A 16,760-nucleotide genomic window follows, 5' to 3' on the forward strand; every position below is an offset into this window, starting at 1 on the left:
CACGTTTGGAAGTGCCGCTTACCATCACACGGCATATGTAGCAGAGATCATTGATTCTTGCATACTTCGGATTGGACTTTCTAAGGAAATACAATTTTTCTTTAGACTTTAAAAATAAAGAATTGCATTCTACATCTGAGGACATAGCCCTATTCGGAACTAATGATGGAGTGATATCGATCCACGAAATTATAGCTCAAGACGATATCAGAATACCCACAAGAACCGAGTTTTTACTTCCTGGATCCATAGCCGAAAATAGAAATTTCCGCTACGGCATCATAGAATATCACAATAACTGTAATAGCTCGAAAGGAGTACTAGTAGCCTCAACACTCGTCGACCTATCCAGAACGGTTATCCCGGTGAGAGTCGCCAATGTAACTGAGAAGGCGAGAGTTATTAAGAAAGGTGAAGTGGTTGCAGCATGTACTCCAGTGACCAGCGTTAAAAGAAAGAGTAACGTCCCCAAATCCGTGTACTCAGTACTCCTTTTCACGTCTAAGAACTGTTTGTCAATTACATTGTGGTCGCTGCTTTTTTGTTAATTTTCTAATGACATATAAACATTAAATTGTTTTTAATTTGAGACTTATAAAATAACGCAAACTAGACTGCAGAAAATTCTTCAGAATGAAGTTAATACTGAAAAATGCATTTATCCTATTATCCAATTTTATCCTACAATAAATCTTTCTTGAAAAGACTTTTTAAGTGTGGAATTAGCAGTGCACTACGTGGAAATAAGGATGACATGATGTTTTAGGAAATTGGCAAATCTAGTTACAGTGACAACCTAAGTGAAAATAACTATGATTTTAGCAACAGTGATGACGAATTTCTGGGATTCTAAGACACGCTCATGTATTTGCTAATTTTTTAATGCAACAGTTCCGTTTTCGTTGTATAAAGTGTTATCATTAAAATAGTGTTATCATTTAATCCTTCTCTGTTTTTTTCCCAAGTTTTAACCTGATAAATCACGCACGTCTTACAGGCCAGGAAATTGAGGTATAGTATAAATCGCCCTTCATTTCTTATTAGTGCCATCGATTTCGATGAAAAAAGGGTACCTTTTTAAAAACGAACTTCTTAACGAAGGAAAGCCGTTTTATGTTACAGCATAATGTCTAAAAATACCGTCAAATTAAACAGTAATCTTGACTTTAATGCTTTTGTATGCATTTCTTTAATTGATTAATAAATGTAAATTTGTAATTTAAAAAATGTATAATATTTTATTTAGTTACATGCTAGTTATCTGTGTCATTACTTCGTTTCTGGTATAGACTCCCCTTCCCAGAAAAACCGTTTTGCTCCTCGATCGCAAAAATTTCTCGATTTTCCATTACTTAACCAGTGGAATTTCCTAGTTCCCTCCCCCAATAAAATGACAGCTCTGCGACAACAACTGAGTAAAATATTTGAAGCTATCTACACATAATTGAATGTTTATTTAAAAAGTAAAATATTTCCTAATTTTTATATCCCTTTTCTAGTTTATATGAAATTTTAAAATTTAACGATATCAGTTAATGAAATACTTGCAAGTAATATAATGGTTCTGCGAAATATATTTTTGATTCCATACCCTTACATCATACCATCGCTCTTAGCATACATTATTAGTCCAAAGGGGCAATTTGCCCAGAAGGATTATTAATTTCGTTTTGGCATTTCGCATTGAAAACTATAAACGGCGAATCACTTTTCAAATTGTTGCCACCAAATATTATCGCCATGTATTACATTTAAAGAAATTAAATAATGCAGAGTCTGCATGAATGTATGTATGTTTCTCGCTTATGATAAAACGACGGTACCAAGAGCCATCAAAATTTGAATAACGTAATCTTCCATAGAATATCGGCATCTGAAAGCTCGAAGTTGTTTAATGAATTTTTGATTAACAAAATAAGCGATTTCAAAGCGAGCAATGGCAACACTGTACGAAAAAAAAAACATTTTTATCTCCAGCGCGCGATATACGTATATTCCTGATACACTGATACTGAATGGGACCTAAAAACACTTTTCTTTTAAAATATATCTCCCCTTAAAGCCCTGACACAGCCTGACACTGTATATTAGCCCTGACACAGCCGTTTACATTCCCCTTCGGTAATTAACGTCAATCTCTTGCTCTTGACCGCATTTGCAAAGCCACCATACTGAAAGTATTGCCTATCGCGCACCTCTCAGAAACCAACAAAAATCTCCAATTTTTAAATTCTGCAAAGTTTTGAACAGTGCGGTACGGTGTTTTGCGTCAAAAGGTCCACAGTTCAAATTTCTAAGATTGCAATAATTTCATTTCTGTTGTTTTTAATTTAATTTACCTTGTACTTCTTAAATAATTCTTTAGAACAATAATGGAGAAATAGAGAAATAAAATTAACTTCTACGACACAATGATTGAATAAAGATTCATAGAATTCATTTCCTACTTTTTTTTTACCTTCCTTGCTACAGGCTTTCTGATGTATACAGAAATTCAGTTCTTAGCCGAAACATGCAGATTTAGAATTCGTTTATCCCATGAAAAATAACAATCACTTTACAAAAGAAAATGATTTACTCTCTGATGCAAAGTAAATTAAGTATTTTTTCCGAGAAAATTTCGGAATACGTAAGTGGTGCAAAAGGATTAGAAAAGACACTGAGATGTTTAATTAGTATTAAGCAATAGCATTGACATGAAATTATCTAGGTTAACTGAAAAAACTTTAAATAGCAAAAGGCAAGCATGTACTCAATGTAGTTAAGTGAATATGATACGAATACATTATGTATATTAAATGTTTTCATGTTAGATAATACTTGCATTATTTTGGAATTTTTGGAAAAGCAGAAATAAAAAACTGCATATAATTAACCCTTATAAAATGTTTTTTCCCTTTAAAAATACCTGCTAGGAATAAATTTTGGTGAAATTCCAAATGCAAATAACAATAACATAAAGAAATTTTACTTAACTTTATTTGGGTTTCAAACTCAGATTTTTGTTCCCAACAATAGTCCTCTGCGCGTAGCTATGTGAAATCCAGCAACAGGCAGAATTGTATTAATATGTATATAGGTTTAACTTTCAATTTCCATTATTTGGCTCAGTTCTGAGATGTGCACGCTAGGTATTTTCAAATGCGGTGCTTTTGAGCTCCACAGTAATATTCTGTAATTCGGATATTACCACTGAATCCAAGATTGTACAGCCTTCTTCTTAGATATGAGATATCGTATATTAGAGCCATTTCCCTGCTAAATTAAAACGGACTGTTAAATATTTCGTTTATTTCTTAGGTTCCATTTTTTATAGTTTTTATTTTTTCTAAAACAATTTCCATAGCCTGACGTAAGGTATTGTAAATAAATATCTTAGAAATATGTCGCTTGTGAAGATGACCATTCCTGAACCATTGAGTTCAGATCTTCATCAGCTCTTCAGAACTCATGTCAATACAATGATTAAGGAACCACAAGCTGGCTGGTACTTAACCGCTTAAGATGCAAGAATAATTGGAAATTTATTGACGGCAAGTAGCATGGAAGGCTACACAGAACGTGAATCAATTGCCATTGGTCAAAATATTTAAACAAAATATTTAACTACAGTTTGCGTCTCAGTAGCATTATGGACCTTGTATTGAGATAGCATGCTGCGATGTAAGTTTTGGAGTAATGAGACGAAATCTCCTCAAAATCTGACAATGTGCAGATTGTTGCTACGTGAAGCAAAGTCTTCCAGCAAAGTACTACATCTTAATCCCACAATAGTACTACATCTACCCACAATAGGGGTTGCCATAATCTTGGGAGTTAAGATTAGGTATTTGAATTTCGCTCTAGTCACATATGACATGGGTCGTTGTCTTCTTGCTTGAATTTAGAGACCAAGTAAGATACAAATGTCTTGCCCCTCCATGATGATGTAGATCAATAGTTAATCACCTTCTTCATGATATCAAGTTAAAAGTGTTAAAGCTCTGGTTAATCTCTTCGTTTAGCGTTCCTCGGTAAGAACTTCAAACCCATCGATAGCATATTTTCAGTAGCCTAAGTTTTCCGACATAACTGTATAAAAAAAGAACTGTTTATAAAACTTATGGGAAATTAACAAATAATGTTTTTTTAAATAGTTAATTGCCATATTCGTAAATAATGATGTCTATCGCATGCATACGATCATCGGCAATTACAGATGGTCCGGTAGCCCGAATGCAGCCAATTTTGTACATTCAAATGGCCTTTCTTAAATTGTGTCACCCTTTTACGAATTTTGTCATAACTCATAACATTCGAAACATACATTACACAAATCCAGCTATGAATCCCTGGCAGTGTCACATTTTTAGCAACTTTCAAGGGACTAATGGGATAGTTTTAACAGTCTACAGGTCGTTCCATCTTCTTAACATTTATATCATACGACACGAAAGCATATACTGCCGAAATGATTCAAAACGGCATTCTTCATGCGCAAAAAATGCCGCGACACTGCGGACGTGGAAAATTATAAAAACGATGTTGTTATACTTTCTTTTACTTCCAAAATACCGGTGTAATTAATAACTTTTTTATTGCCAGCTCCAGCAGATTTTAAGTTTTTAAGTCTTGGATCTGCATGCACGATGTCTAAAATTATTCTAATAAAGTTAATATATATACAAGTATATTACACAAACACTAATTAGCAGGTTTAGTATCTGAAGTTAGACTTATTGTTAGGCTCATTAAATATAGCCGTCAAACACCAGCTCACAATAACAACAAAACGCCTGCTGAAAAATTAAAACTTGGAATGTTTCTCTGAGCAACAGTTTCATTTAGAACAATATGCAAATATTATTTAAAAATTACTAGCTTAATAAATGTTTTCTCTCAAGAAACAGATGAAATATTTATCATTATATCCAAAAATAATGCTAAATATAAAAAATGGCCGTATAGTATTTTCGCAACAGGAGAGAAGTAATCTTTTTGGTATTAATCTCAAACGAAAAGCTCAATATATTTCCGAAAACAGCTACATTTTCACCTGAAGAAGAAATCCCGATCAATCTCAAAATTCCCTTGTTCAATCTCAAAATTCCCTTTCCTTTTAATTTCGAATTTACATTAAACAAAAATTTAATTTACTATTTATTAAAAATCATATTTTGAATTAAAAATATTTCTAATGGTTTCTATGGTTTCTATGGTTATTAAATATAATTAATAAAAAGAAAGGAAAGAAACTTTTATTAAGCTGAAATTAAAAAGTTCTTTTTGAAAAGTGCTTTCTAACATTAATAAATGTAAAAGTCCAATGCGCCTTGAATGGAGCAAAATTAATTTCTTTATTTTAAATAAAGAATAGAAAATTCGCTGAAACAAAAAAAATTAATTCAGTACTTTCAATAACGGCAATTATTAGAATAAAGCTATCTCAAAAGATTGGAAATGTCATTACCAAAGCAGACAAGATCAGATACCATAATTTATTCTTACTATAGGTTTGATAATACGGTGGAAATTAATCAGCAAAACATCGAAAGTGGTCGCATTGTTAAAAATCAAAAGTACTTGAAAAGATGTCTGTTTTCTTTTTACTAAATTGAAATGTACAGATTTTGAAAGTTTTTTTTTTTTTTTTTTTTTTTCCTTTTGCAATTTGACTTTGTGAAAACAATTACTTTTGAGTTACGATTGTTAAATTCTTACATCTCATAAGATGCAGCGAAGTAACTTTTTCAAAATGCATACAATCTATCTTTTAAAAAATTGCATAGTTAGAACATAAAAGAAAAAAACTTTTCCAAATCACAGAAGAAAATTTAACATTCTAAATGCAAAACTCCCTTTATCTAAAACGTTTTGAAAAAATGTAGATAGTGATGGACCAAGAAGGGAGGGGGGATAAAGAACACTTCTAATCGGAATATTCTTTATTTCGCCTGTAAAATAAGGAAACGAATTAAAAATAAAAATTATCATTCTAGAGCTGAATGTATGATATTTCGAAACACCTTGTAAATTTGAGTCATTTTGTTAAGTCCTCATAAAAGTTATGTATTAGATATATTATATAGATTATGACATATTGATACACAAAGTAAAGGCATAAAATTATTAAATAATACATGAATAGATTGAGCAATGCTATTTTTAACCGTGAATATGAAATTAAGACAATCCAATTATTTCATACCACTAGAGATATAGGAAATTTAACATCAGAAATATTCCATTAAAATAATGTAAAGTTTGTTAATAGAAATTATCAGCTTTTAATTATTATTAATTGCGTATATTATTTAAAGTAAAATAAGCCTAAGGTGACCATTAAAACTGTTTATAAATATGCGTATTGATGGTTATAATATGAGGAGGTGCAGTAAATTTATATAGATTATTCAGCTGAAATAAACTTTAGGACCTCGATAACCGTCCATAATGCAGGTCTTTGATTTGTTGGTCAATTGGAGTGAGGCGATTGTAATAAGTTTAGACATATTTGTTAAAATATTCGTAATATATTCTTAAAACGTATAAACGTATTCTTAAAACAACGTATACGTGTTTTGACAACACTCGTGTCTTGATTGCCAAGATACGACTGTTGTCAGAACACGGATCACTGGTGACCTTTTTTTGGAAACGCCAATGTAGGGTAATGCAAAATACTTTATTCAACGTCAACATATGTTAAAACATCTGATCTATATGCATGGTAATATAACGTAAAGTGCAGCATCAAAAATTTTGGAAAGACTTGGTTAATGACATTACTAAAGTCAAAATTTTCTGTTCCAAATTTGGCAATTTGCAAAAAATGTAAATTAAAAATCTTCTCATGAAGAATGGGCACCAACTAAGAAATGCGCAAAGATTACTGAAAATACATAAAGATTACTGTGTCCCCATTCTGTTGGATATCAATTAAGTTAAAACGTCTCCTGTATTTTAAGCATGACTTTAGAAATAGTCAGACATTACAGGGAACTCAGTCGTGTGAACAATCAAAATTATCTAATTGAGCAATGATATTTTTAACTGGAACTTGTTTCGCAATCATAGTGACATTAGTGAGAGGCACAAATATTTTTCTCATGCCCAATTCTTCAGTTAAAACGAGCCTTCGGTTAAGCTGTAATTTCTTAGTTATATATCACATATTTAACTGGTTTGTCGCACAGCACTAATACGTCAATATTAATTCCGTTATTACATTATTTGATTTATTCATGAGATTCACAAGATGTCACCCTCTAGTAGAGTCATCCGTGATATCTTCTTCTGATTTCTTTTGCCAGTCGAACCACCTTATTTTGAGTTTTTCCTCACAGCCATTTGCCACTTAAACTAATTCTAACTGTTCAACAGCACGGTTTGTCGCACGATTTTTGCGCAAACTTCGAAGCTATTGCGCTATGCTTAATTTTAATCATTGATTTTTCTGCCAAAACGTATAAATATATAATTATTATCTTCGCAATTATTAAAATTTATCTTTACCAGTTTGAAATTTATGCGCATATCATTTAATGCTTGATCATTTAATGTTTCCAATTTTCAAAGCACATACCATATTTACTGTAAATAGTAATAATTACAGTTACGCAGAGTTAGGTAAGTTAGTGCATTGGATTCATAAAATAGATTTGACTTCTTCAGTGTAATGTTCTTAGGGACATTATTCACAACAATCAAAGTAGTCAAAACAATCAAGGCAGATAATCCCTAGTGTACTTGCCAAGAAGACATGTAAAATTTCTGTGTACCAATGACAGTATTCTGAAGAATTTAATTTTTTAACATTGTTATTATTAGGCAAGGTGTGTGTGAAAAACTTGAGCTTTGAAAACATCTTCATGCAAAGATGATATTCAACAATAAGTTCTAGAGAACGTAATGAGAGCCACTGATTTTCACTAAACAGGATAAGAAGTTCTTGAAGAATGCAACACGATTTTCATAGGACTGTTTTAAAGTTTTAGTTTTTGCTCATATGCTACCTGTTAGTAATAGTAACGCAACAAAGCAATTCGTCAGAAGATTGCTCATATTTTGCACGATACTACGGCGTGTCATGGTAAATATACTTGTAATATAGTAGTAATGCCTTGATTTTCAGAAAGGATATCTCCAAAACACTGTATTGAAGGAGTGAGGTTTCTTTTGTGAATCAAAGACGCTTATTTATCTAACCATAATACTTGTCTTTAGTCCTACATACAATTAATATGGTGCCCAACTCTGAAAATCAATAATGCTAAAATCTCACCCTGTAGATGAGAAATGTTCAGATAGGAATATTCAGGTTATTTCTATATAGTGATATCCCGGCTGATACTTCTTGGCCATTCCGAGAATTAAAATGCCACACTTTGCATACATGTGGGTTCCAAAAATTCTCAATCCTACTCACCTGGGTCAGATGAGTATTTAGAAAAATTGATTCAGGTGATTTATTTCTAGTTTTGATTGTTGAAAATAGTTATCACGGATTATTCGAAATGACTCCGCATCAATTAGATCAAATAAACAGAGTATTTTTTGCAACGAAGACTCTTCAAATGAAACAAGAACTAGTTCGCCCGTTTTTATATTTGGCATAATCTGAATACTTCTTTATTAACGCTCATATTCCATCTTTAACATCTTCTTCACAAAGTTTTCGTAATTTTAAAAAGAAGATTTTTATGAAAAACAGAATATTTTCATTCATAGACAGATTACATAACTTTCCCAAATTATATACTCATTGCATGAAGTTTTACTTTCCAGTTACTAAGTAACCAAGCATTGGATTTGGAAAACCTATATTTAGCTTAATTCTCTATCCATAGCGATTCAAAAAAGCTCGGCTATTCCATTAAAGTACTTATGTTTCAAAGCATAAACTGTATCCGAAAATGCGTCAGCAGAAGAAATAAATAGCTTTCATCCCGGAAAGTCGCTTTTTATGAAAATATCCTTTCTCATACATTGTATTTATTTATATAATTCAATATTTTCCTAAATATTAAGCTCGCAGATAGAAAAAAAAATGATTTCGAAAGTTTTATATTTCTGTGCCGATGCATTAAATTTGATTCAAAAGTTAGAAACGTCTGTAGTTCAGTTCTTTTTTTAAAATCCAATTTGGGTCGTTACTTTATGTTACATTACGCTAAATGCGATTTTACGAACTAATGAAGAAAGCGTAGTCACTTTACGAGGCATGAGACCTTTATATTACGTGTGTTGACAATGAATATTCGTTGCTTTTATCAAATACAAATAATATCTTGCACAGTTTAATATATAGTATCAGCTGTATTTTATAATTACGAACCTAAATGAAATGTAGAAAAAGGATAGCAGAAAGAAAATTTATTAATATCGCGCTAGTCTTCAGTCGGCCAAGTGAATTTTTGGTGCGTAAAGAGTAACTGCTGTTTCTGATACTGCTGTTTCAAAATCACTAAAAACCTAATACTAGTCAAATGTATTACAACTAGCCATAAACATAATACTAGTACATAATACTAGCCATAAACATAATACATAATACTGAAATATTTTTTCGTTGCTGAAACTTTAACAAATGCAGATCTTTATATATATATAAGCGGCTAAAGTGTGTGTCGCCGATAGTTTATTGTTGCCACTCGGAAAAATAAGCGCGCAAATTAACGTTTCCGCAGTTTTTAATTAATATCTCGGTCGATTAAAGTCGTACGAAGATGAGAACGGTATTTTTTGGAATCTGAGGATACCCGTCTCGAATTTCAACTCGGCGCCGTTCTGTAGATATTTTGGAAAACGTAGGGGAAAATTAGTTTTTAATTAATATCTCGGCTAATTAAAGTCCCAGGAAGACGCAAATCGTTAAAATGGCGTGCCACGGACCTTCGGAATCCAACGATGTGCTTCGCTAAGCCCGGAAGCCAGCCGTTTCAGAGGAGATGATGTTTCTTCACTCCATATATATATGCGGCTTTAGTGTCTGTTTGTCGTCGATAGTTTATTGGTTGCTTGCATAACTGTACTACCTAATGGGATGAAGTTGCCACGGCACAGGGTTACCGTTTCAATTGAGACGTAGACAATTCCCTGTAAAACTTGCCTTTGCTATGACCATCCATAAGTCTCAGGACCAAACGCTTAAGCGTGTTGGCATTTTTTTACCTGAGCCTGCATTTGGACACGGTCAACGTTATGTTGCCTGTTCAAGAGTTCGTGAAAGAACGGACGTAAAATTAAAAAGTAATGGATGGTCCTCTGCAAGGTGAGCTTAAAAATGATGGAAAGATCTGCACAAGAAATGTTGTGACAAAGAGATCTTTGACATGTGAATTAACATTTCATTATTTAAATCACCTTTATTGATTGAGCTAGCGATGGGCTCTTAAGAAATGTACCGCCAGTGGTTTCCTTCATTGCACTCTACTTAAGTAAGTAGAATGGGGAAACCCCGTGGGGCAGTAAGCAAAGGGGCGTGCGTCCTCGCTGCCTGCCCTGCGTAATTCAGTTTGAATTAGCAGACACTTTTGCGCAAATTATTTTAATTACAATTTTCAATATCTAGAACAGCGGTCATTTCGTATGACCGCAGGGCTTTCTAGTTATATATAAGTGGTGCAGTCTCAGAAACGGCTCCTTATCGTGTTAATTATGCACGCTATTTTTACATTTGAACGGCAAACAAACGAGTGTAGTTTGAAACAGGCACAAATACATCAAACATAAAAAAGGCTCTAATGAAATGAAAACCAAAGACTGATTCTAAACAGCTTCTTTTCTTAGAGCTGAAATAAAACAGAGAAAAATATTTTGGAAGTTATAAAAATACATGCACTATTAATATCAGCAAGAGATTATTGTGCACCTAAGTTCATAACTTATTACTATAGAAACAATAATTAACTATATTTAATTTATAAATGTTCACGAAACATTTCCATTAGTTACATATTATTTTAAACATTATTAATATATTTTAATGACGCAAGTACTCGCATAATACTTCAGCCAATGTTAAAATTCTAAATTAGCAAATCGGAATAAAGTGGAACTATTATATTACTAACTTTTACATTTTAATCTATGTTATTACTTATCCGCTTCTTTACAATCGTATCCGTGAATTCAATATTCGCGGTTCACATCGGAAGAAAAACACCCTTTGAAATTTTGAAAAGTACACCAAGTGGTAAGCAACCTATGGCCAAATGTGAAACACAGCCGATGAACAGCAAGTACTATACTTCTACAATAATCATGATTATATTAAGTTAACAAATTTTTCGAACAAAATGTCGGACTTCTCCGCGTTGAACACAGATTTTTTCCAGTTAAATTTCTCTCAGCTCCGTTTTTACCAATAAACCGTGATATCTTAGCCATTAGTGAGAAAGCAAAAATTTTGGAGAGTAAATTTTGCATTATTCTATAACAATGCACTTTATGAATTGATATAGTATACAATGCACTTTATGAAGTGATATAGTATACAATATATTTTATTATTATTTATTAACATTGATAATGTCTTACAGATTTATCATTTAAACTTCACTAAATTTTTATATGTTACATGATATCCTATTTCACAAAGCAAGTTCTCTATTATCCTAGTTTCATTTATTCACAGTATGTCCTGGAAAGAATTACTTGAGGATGTGAGGGTACTGTATATTCTAAAATAGGGGTATGTGTTGAAATGCCTACGTCTATGTTAAGCATTGATTTTTGTCCAGAAATAAAAACTGTTAACCCAGCCATAATTGCGACTATCTTTATATGAACTGGCTTTCATAGTTACCATCTACGTCGCCGTCAAAAGTAATTTCATTACATTTAATAGGAATCGTACAGGAATGATTAGTCATGATTAGTACCCATGATTAGTCAGTACCTGATTTATATCAACATTATTTATAATATTCATCTTCTTATTTAACTTTATATTTTTCATTAACTCTTTTTTCCTTGTTAGACGATTCCCAGCAAAAATTCCTATACAAAATAAGACTGGAATCTAATATATTTCTAAGCAAAATATATAAAATATCACAATAAAATTAAACTGCAGGTCTATTTTATTCTATGGAATAAATTAGACCTGCTGACCTGGTCAGCGATAAGCTATGAGATGAACGTCAACAGCATAGTTCAGTGTAATTAGTTATCAAGTAGAAAAATTATAGCTTTAAAATTGCTTTGTTTTTTAAAAGTTTGCAAACTGTTTAACTTTTGAAAATTTATTATAGATCTAATGCTTTATTAAATGCTAACATTCTAAGAACTGGAGTTTCCAAGGTCGTATAGAGCAAAAACTGAAGGTCTTATGTTTTGCACAATATCTAGCAATAAAATTAAATTGAAAGAACGCGTCACCACCGGAAAGCCTTTGGCACTGGCACTGATGGCAACGGTCAATGGTCTTCGCCGTGGGGGCAGAGCAGTAAATTTATTTAGAATATCTAAAAAAAAATTAAACAAAAGAATTATCCAAATTATCGGTCATCAGCTTGGGACTCAGAGCAGCGTTTCTTGAAGTGCCCAAGAATCATAGATGATAAATGCATAGTAGTGAAATGAATGTATCGTAAATCTTCAGTAATGTGGAAAAGCCTATAAAGGATATTTATAATGTAAAAAAATTAGGAAATAAAAGATACCACTTGTAAGAATCATAAATACGTACGGCTGTACGTGCGTAAATGTAAAACAAAATTACATGAGGTACACCTTGGAGTACACTTATGTACTTAACATTTATATGACGTATATTTATATATATTTAATAAAACCATTTCTTAGAATGGGTTCCGGAAATTTTCAGCTGTCATTTAGACTTTATGTTTTATTCCATAAAATGAAGCTTCTAACAGTAGGTAGCTTTGTGCTTCGCTCAGGCAGAGGCTTATTTTATTTCAGCTGAACTAGCCTCTATTTTAAGACAGTGTTACTTATGTGGAAATGCTTTGAACGTTTATATGGAATGCTTGGAAATGCATTTATATCCAAAGATTCATAAGGAATTCAAACATTGTAATATTTGTATACATATCACTATTAGAGATAATTTCTTAAATGTGTGAACTTGGTTCGATTTAATCTGATAACACTGATTAACAGTGATTTTGCTAAAATAAAATACATTAGTGCTTTTCCATGTATTATTCTGGGGTGCTAATTTCGTTTTGGAATAAGAGTTTCTCTATCGAGACCCACATTTTCATCACTCAATTTTTCAGTGAAATTATTCTTTGACTTGACAGATTAATTTAGCTATCTTTTTCAACTCCAACGTAACACTGTTTCTAGTCAATATAGTTTAAATGTCTTGTTCAGAACCTTAATTTATCATATAAATTTAGTTGACATATGGTGTCAAGGTTGTAGGCGCGAAACCTTTTACATAAAAGCATAAAAGTGCTTTCAGGTTTGGTAAAATGCAATAAGGCTTGATTTTGAAACACTTCCTTTCCAAAATGAGTGAGTAATTTTGTGCACGGAAATGAAGTAAATTCATTACGTGAAATTTATTAGCATCATTACATTCCTGATAACTAGGAACATTTCGTAGACAGCTCAAAAATACGTTTAAAAGAAACTTTGATAAGTATATAGAGTCTAATTTGCTTTGGGAGCATTAACTAGTTCCAAACTTTTAACAGCCCTAGAGCTATTACGGCTGTGTCTGAAATAACTACACAAGCTTGAAAAAGGTTTAGACAAACCGTTTTATTAAAACAGACCTTTGAATATAAATGAACTTCATATGATGACAAAATCAACCACCACTTGCAGCGATATAACTAAAGTAACAAACAAATTCAAATTTAAAACGTAGTAGTCAAGAGACTACACAATTTTATTTAAATCTAGGCTAGCTCAGAATACTTTAACGGTCATATTAATTTAAATGTTGGCAGCAATAACACAAAGCAGAAGAATTACAATACTTATCAGATATAGCAGAACTACGCAACATAGCCACGAGAGGCATTACGCAACATAGCCGTAAATTACATTCTGTCTTAAAAACAAAACCTCAACTTTATGTATGTTATGTAAATATTATCTAAACTGACTTGCATCCTGGTGAGGAAACGGAAAGGAGAAGTTACATTAAAGATCGAAATTATAAATAACTGCTTAGTTTCAAATAATAACTTTATAAGTAGGAAAAATAATTATTTGTCACTTAGGCTAAACTCATTTAAATCCATATGAAAATCTGAAACTTTTGCTCAGCAGTAAAATTTACGAGAAATACTCAGAGCATACCCGTAAAAATCTGAAAGTAATTACTTTACCCTTTGAGTTATAACTGGTATGTACAAAAAATTATTTCTTGAATGAGTTTACTAATAATAATAATGGAAACTATAATTTTAAAACATTTTAGCTTAAATGTTCATCAATTCCAAAGATTAAAAATTAAATTTCTAACTCCTTAACACGTCCTTAGAAAGTCCCATTATTGCTATATGTCTTCAAATCAAACTACGTTTCATGAAAACATTATTCCCAAGCTAGTGAAGTTGAAATTAAAGAGCATCTATTGTTAATCCACAAACCAGATAACCAACAATCTTCAAACTATACCGAAAAGCTCAATTTAATAGTCGAAAGCCCCTTAAAAAGACACTAATTGGTGAACATTAAAAAAATATGAAGTATTTATTCCTTCACACGAGGTGCATGCTATCGTTTTATAGTTATTACTAAACACTTGATTATGAATGCCATTGAATTAAGGATTTCATTGACTTAATTAGGCTTAATGACTTAGGCTTATTATGTAAACATGTTTGTTAAGAAATTTATAAATTATACATGATACTATACGCAACGATTAATTATAAACAAGTTAGCATTTTGAGGAGAGGAAGGAGAAATTATATAATCAAAAGGAAGGATACACTTGTTGTTAAAAACTACAAGCGTACTCCTTACATATTAGCAAATCCGTTGGCAACACAACAGACAGAAAGAGGCGGAACAACACACGTTTGTGCTGGATGAAAGTAAACGGTAGATCAGTAGAGATGCTATAACTGGTATTAGGTTAAGAATGGTAAAGTTACATTTCTCAGCAGGAAAACAGAGTATCAATTTATTGCAATAGATCTATAAAAGATTCTGTTTAATTATAATTGGTTAAAAGATTTAACTTTCAGCTTACCTATTACATAAGAACACGCGTCATTATTTTCTTTATATAAGAATCAGACGACAGCAATACATTTCCAAATGATGCACTTAAGAGAGAATTATTATAAGCAATTTACTATACTCAGAATATAAGGAAAAAAGGACTGGAGCAAGAAAGGCTCTTCTTGGAGAAAAACATAAAAGGTGAAAGAAATAAATTGATTAGAATGTGAAAAAATTCAGTTAGAAAGTGAAAAAACTCAGTTAGAAAGTGAAAAAATTTAGTTAGAAAGTGGAAAAATTATATTGTGTGAAATAGTAAAATAGTTAAATTATACTTATATTTTTAAGCCACTCTTATATCACCTCAAAGAACACGAAACATAAATTTTGATCCTTACAGTTTTCGAAAACAGAAGATATTACCTAAGAATTTCTATAAACATTTCAGGAATTCAGCCCAAGTTATAAAAGACTCTACGGACTTCAAACGTTTATTGTGATTCACTTCATCACAAATATCAAAATTTTAGCAATCCAATACTTATCCAATGCTTCTTTTTATATAAATATATATTTATTATTATAAAACTTCAGAGAAATTAATAAAATTTAGTATTTATATCCATACCCTTATTTTCAAACATTACAAAAACATTATTAAAATTATAATTTTCTTCTAAATCTTTGCTTTAAAATTCTTAACCATTTTCAAACAAAAGGCTCCATATATCTCTAAAAAATACATTTCGTTAGAAATTTAGGCATATTCACATTAGCTAATTGTGTTAATTTACTGATAGCTGAAATATGCTTAAGACTATTTTAAAAGACCTCCGTTCCGACTACAGTTAGCTGGCCCTTTGAGAATCGCAGAAACCATTATTAAATAAAAAGCTGATAGCTCTAAAAAACATAATATTATATCATGCTTATTTTTACTAGCGATAGCCTTCAACCTTTTTGTATATGACAATAAGGGTAACAATTCAAGGGTACAGGTGACGGAGGATGGGGACGCCTGGTGTTTAACATAGGTAAACAGGCGTGTATCCCACACCCTCCCCTATCTAGGAATAACAACTCCCTGGGGCCCCGTGAGGCTGCCTCGGGAGTTTATAGTACAGATCTAAAAATCAATACATGGAAAAACAGGGGCTGAGGATTATTGTTTGACAATGATTACGTGACAATAGCTTTGTGGGTGAGCATGGCCGTTGGAATAACACAGATATATAAAAATATACAAAACAAATACAAGAATAGATACATGTACAGACAGAAACAAACAAATACTAATAGATACGAACATAAGGATGCATTGATATTAAGATAAATACGAAGAGAGACACATATGTAAGTTACAAGAGTAAAAACAAGAGTAATACAAGAGTAAAAAATCTAAAATACTAAAAAAAAAAAAAAAAAAATGCTAAAATACAGAATGGGGTAAAGGAAGTCATATGTGTATTGCTGGTTACAAACACTTTATTGTAATTATAAAACAATACTCATTGCATCATACCCTAAACTCTTACTATACATGCTCTTCATATTACAATTTTGGTCCACCAGCGGCCAAGCGGTAAAGAAGCTGAACATTGGTAGTTCGGTCCGAGGTTCGAATC

At 31.8% G+C, this 16,760-nt stretch overlaps 1 protein-coding gene across 2 annotated transcripts in view; it reads right to left on the reverse strand.

Moving 5' to 3' along the window:
• LOC118189594 (fibrillin-1-like) overlaps positions 1 to 16,760 on the reverse strand; it is a 791,047-nt gene that overhangs the window by 520,940 nt on the left and 253,347 nt on the right. The window lies entirely within an intron of this gene.

This window comes from Stegodyphus dumicola, chromosome 2 (assembly GCF_044657685.1).
Source record: "Stegodyphus dumicola isolate Sdum_Otavi_A_Nest chromosome 2, ASM4465768v1".
Taxonomy (NCBI): Eukaryota; Metazoa; Arthropoda; class Arachnida; order Araneae; family Eresidae; genus Stegodyphus; species Stegodyphus dumicola.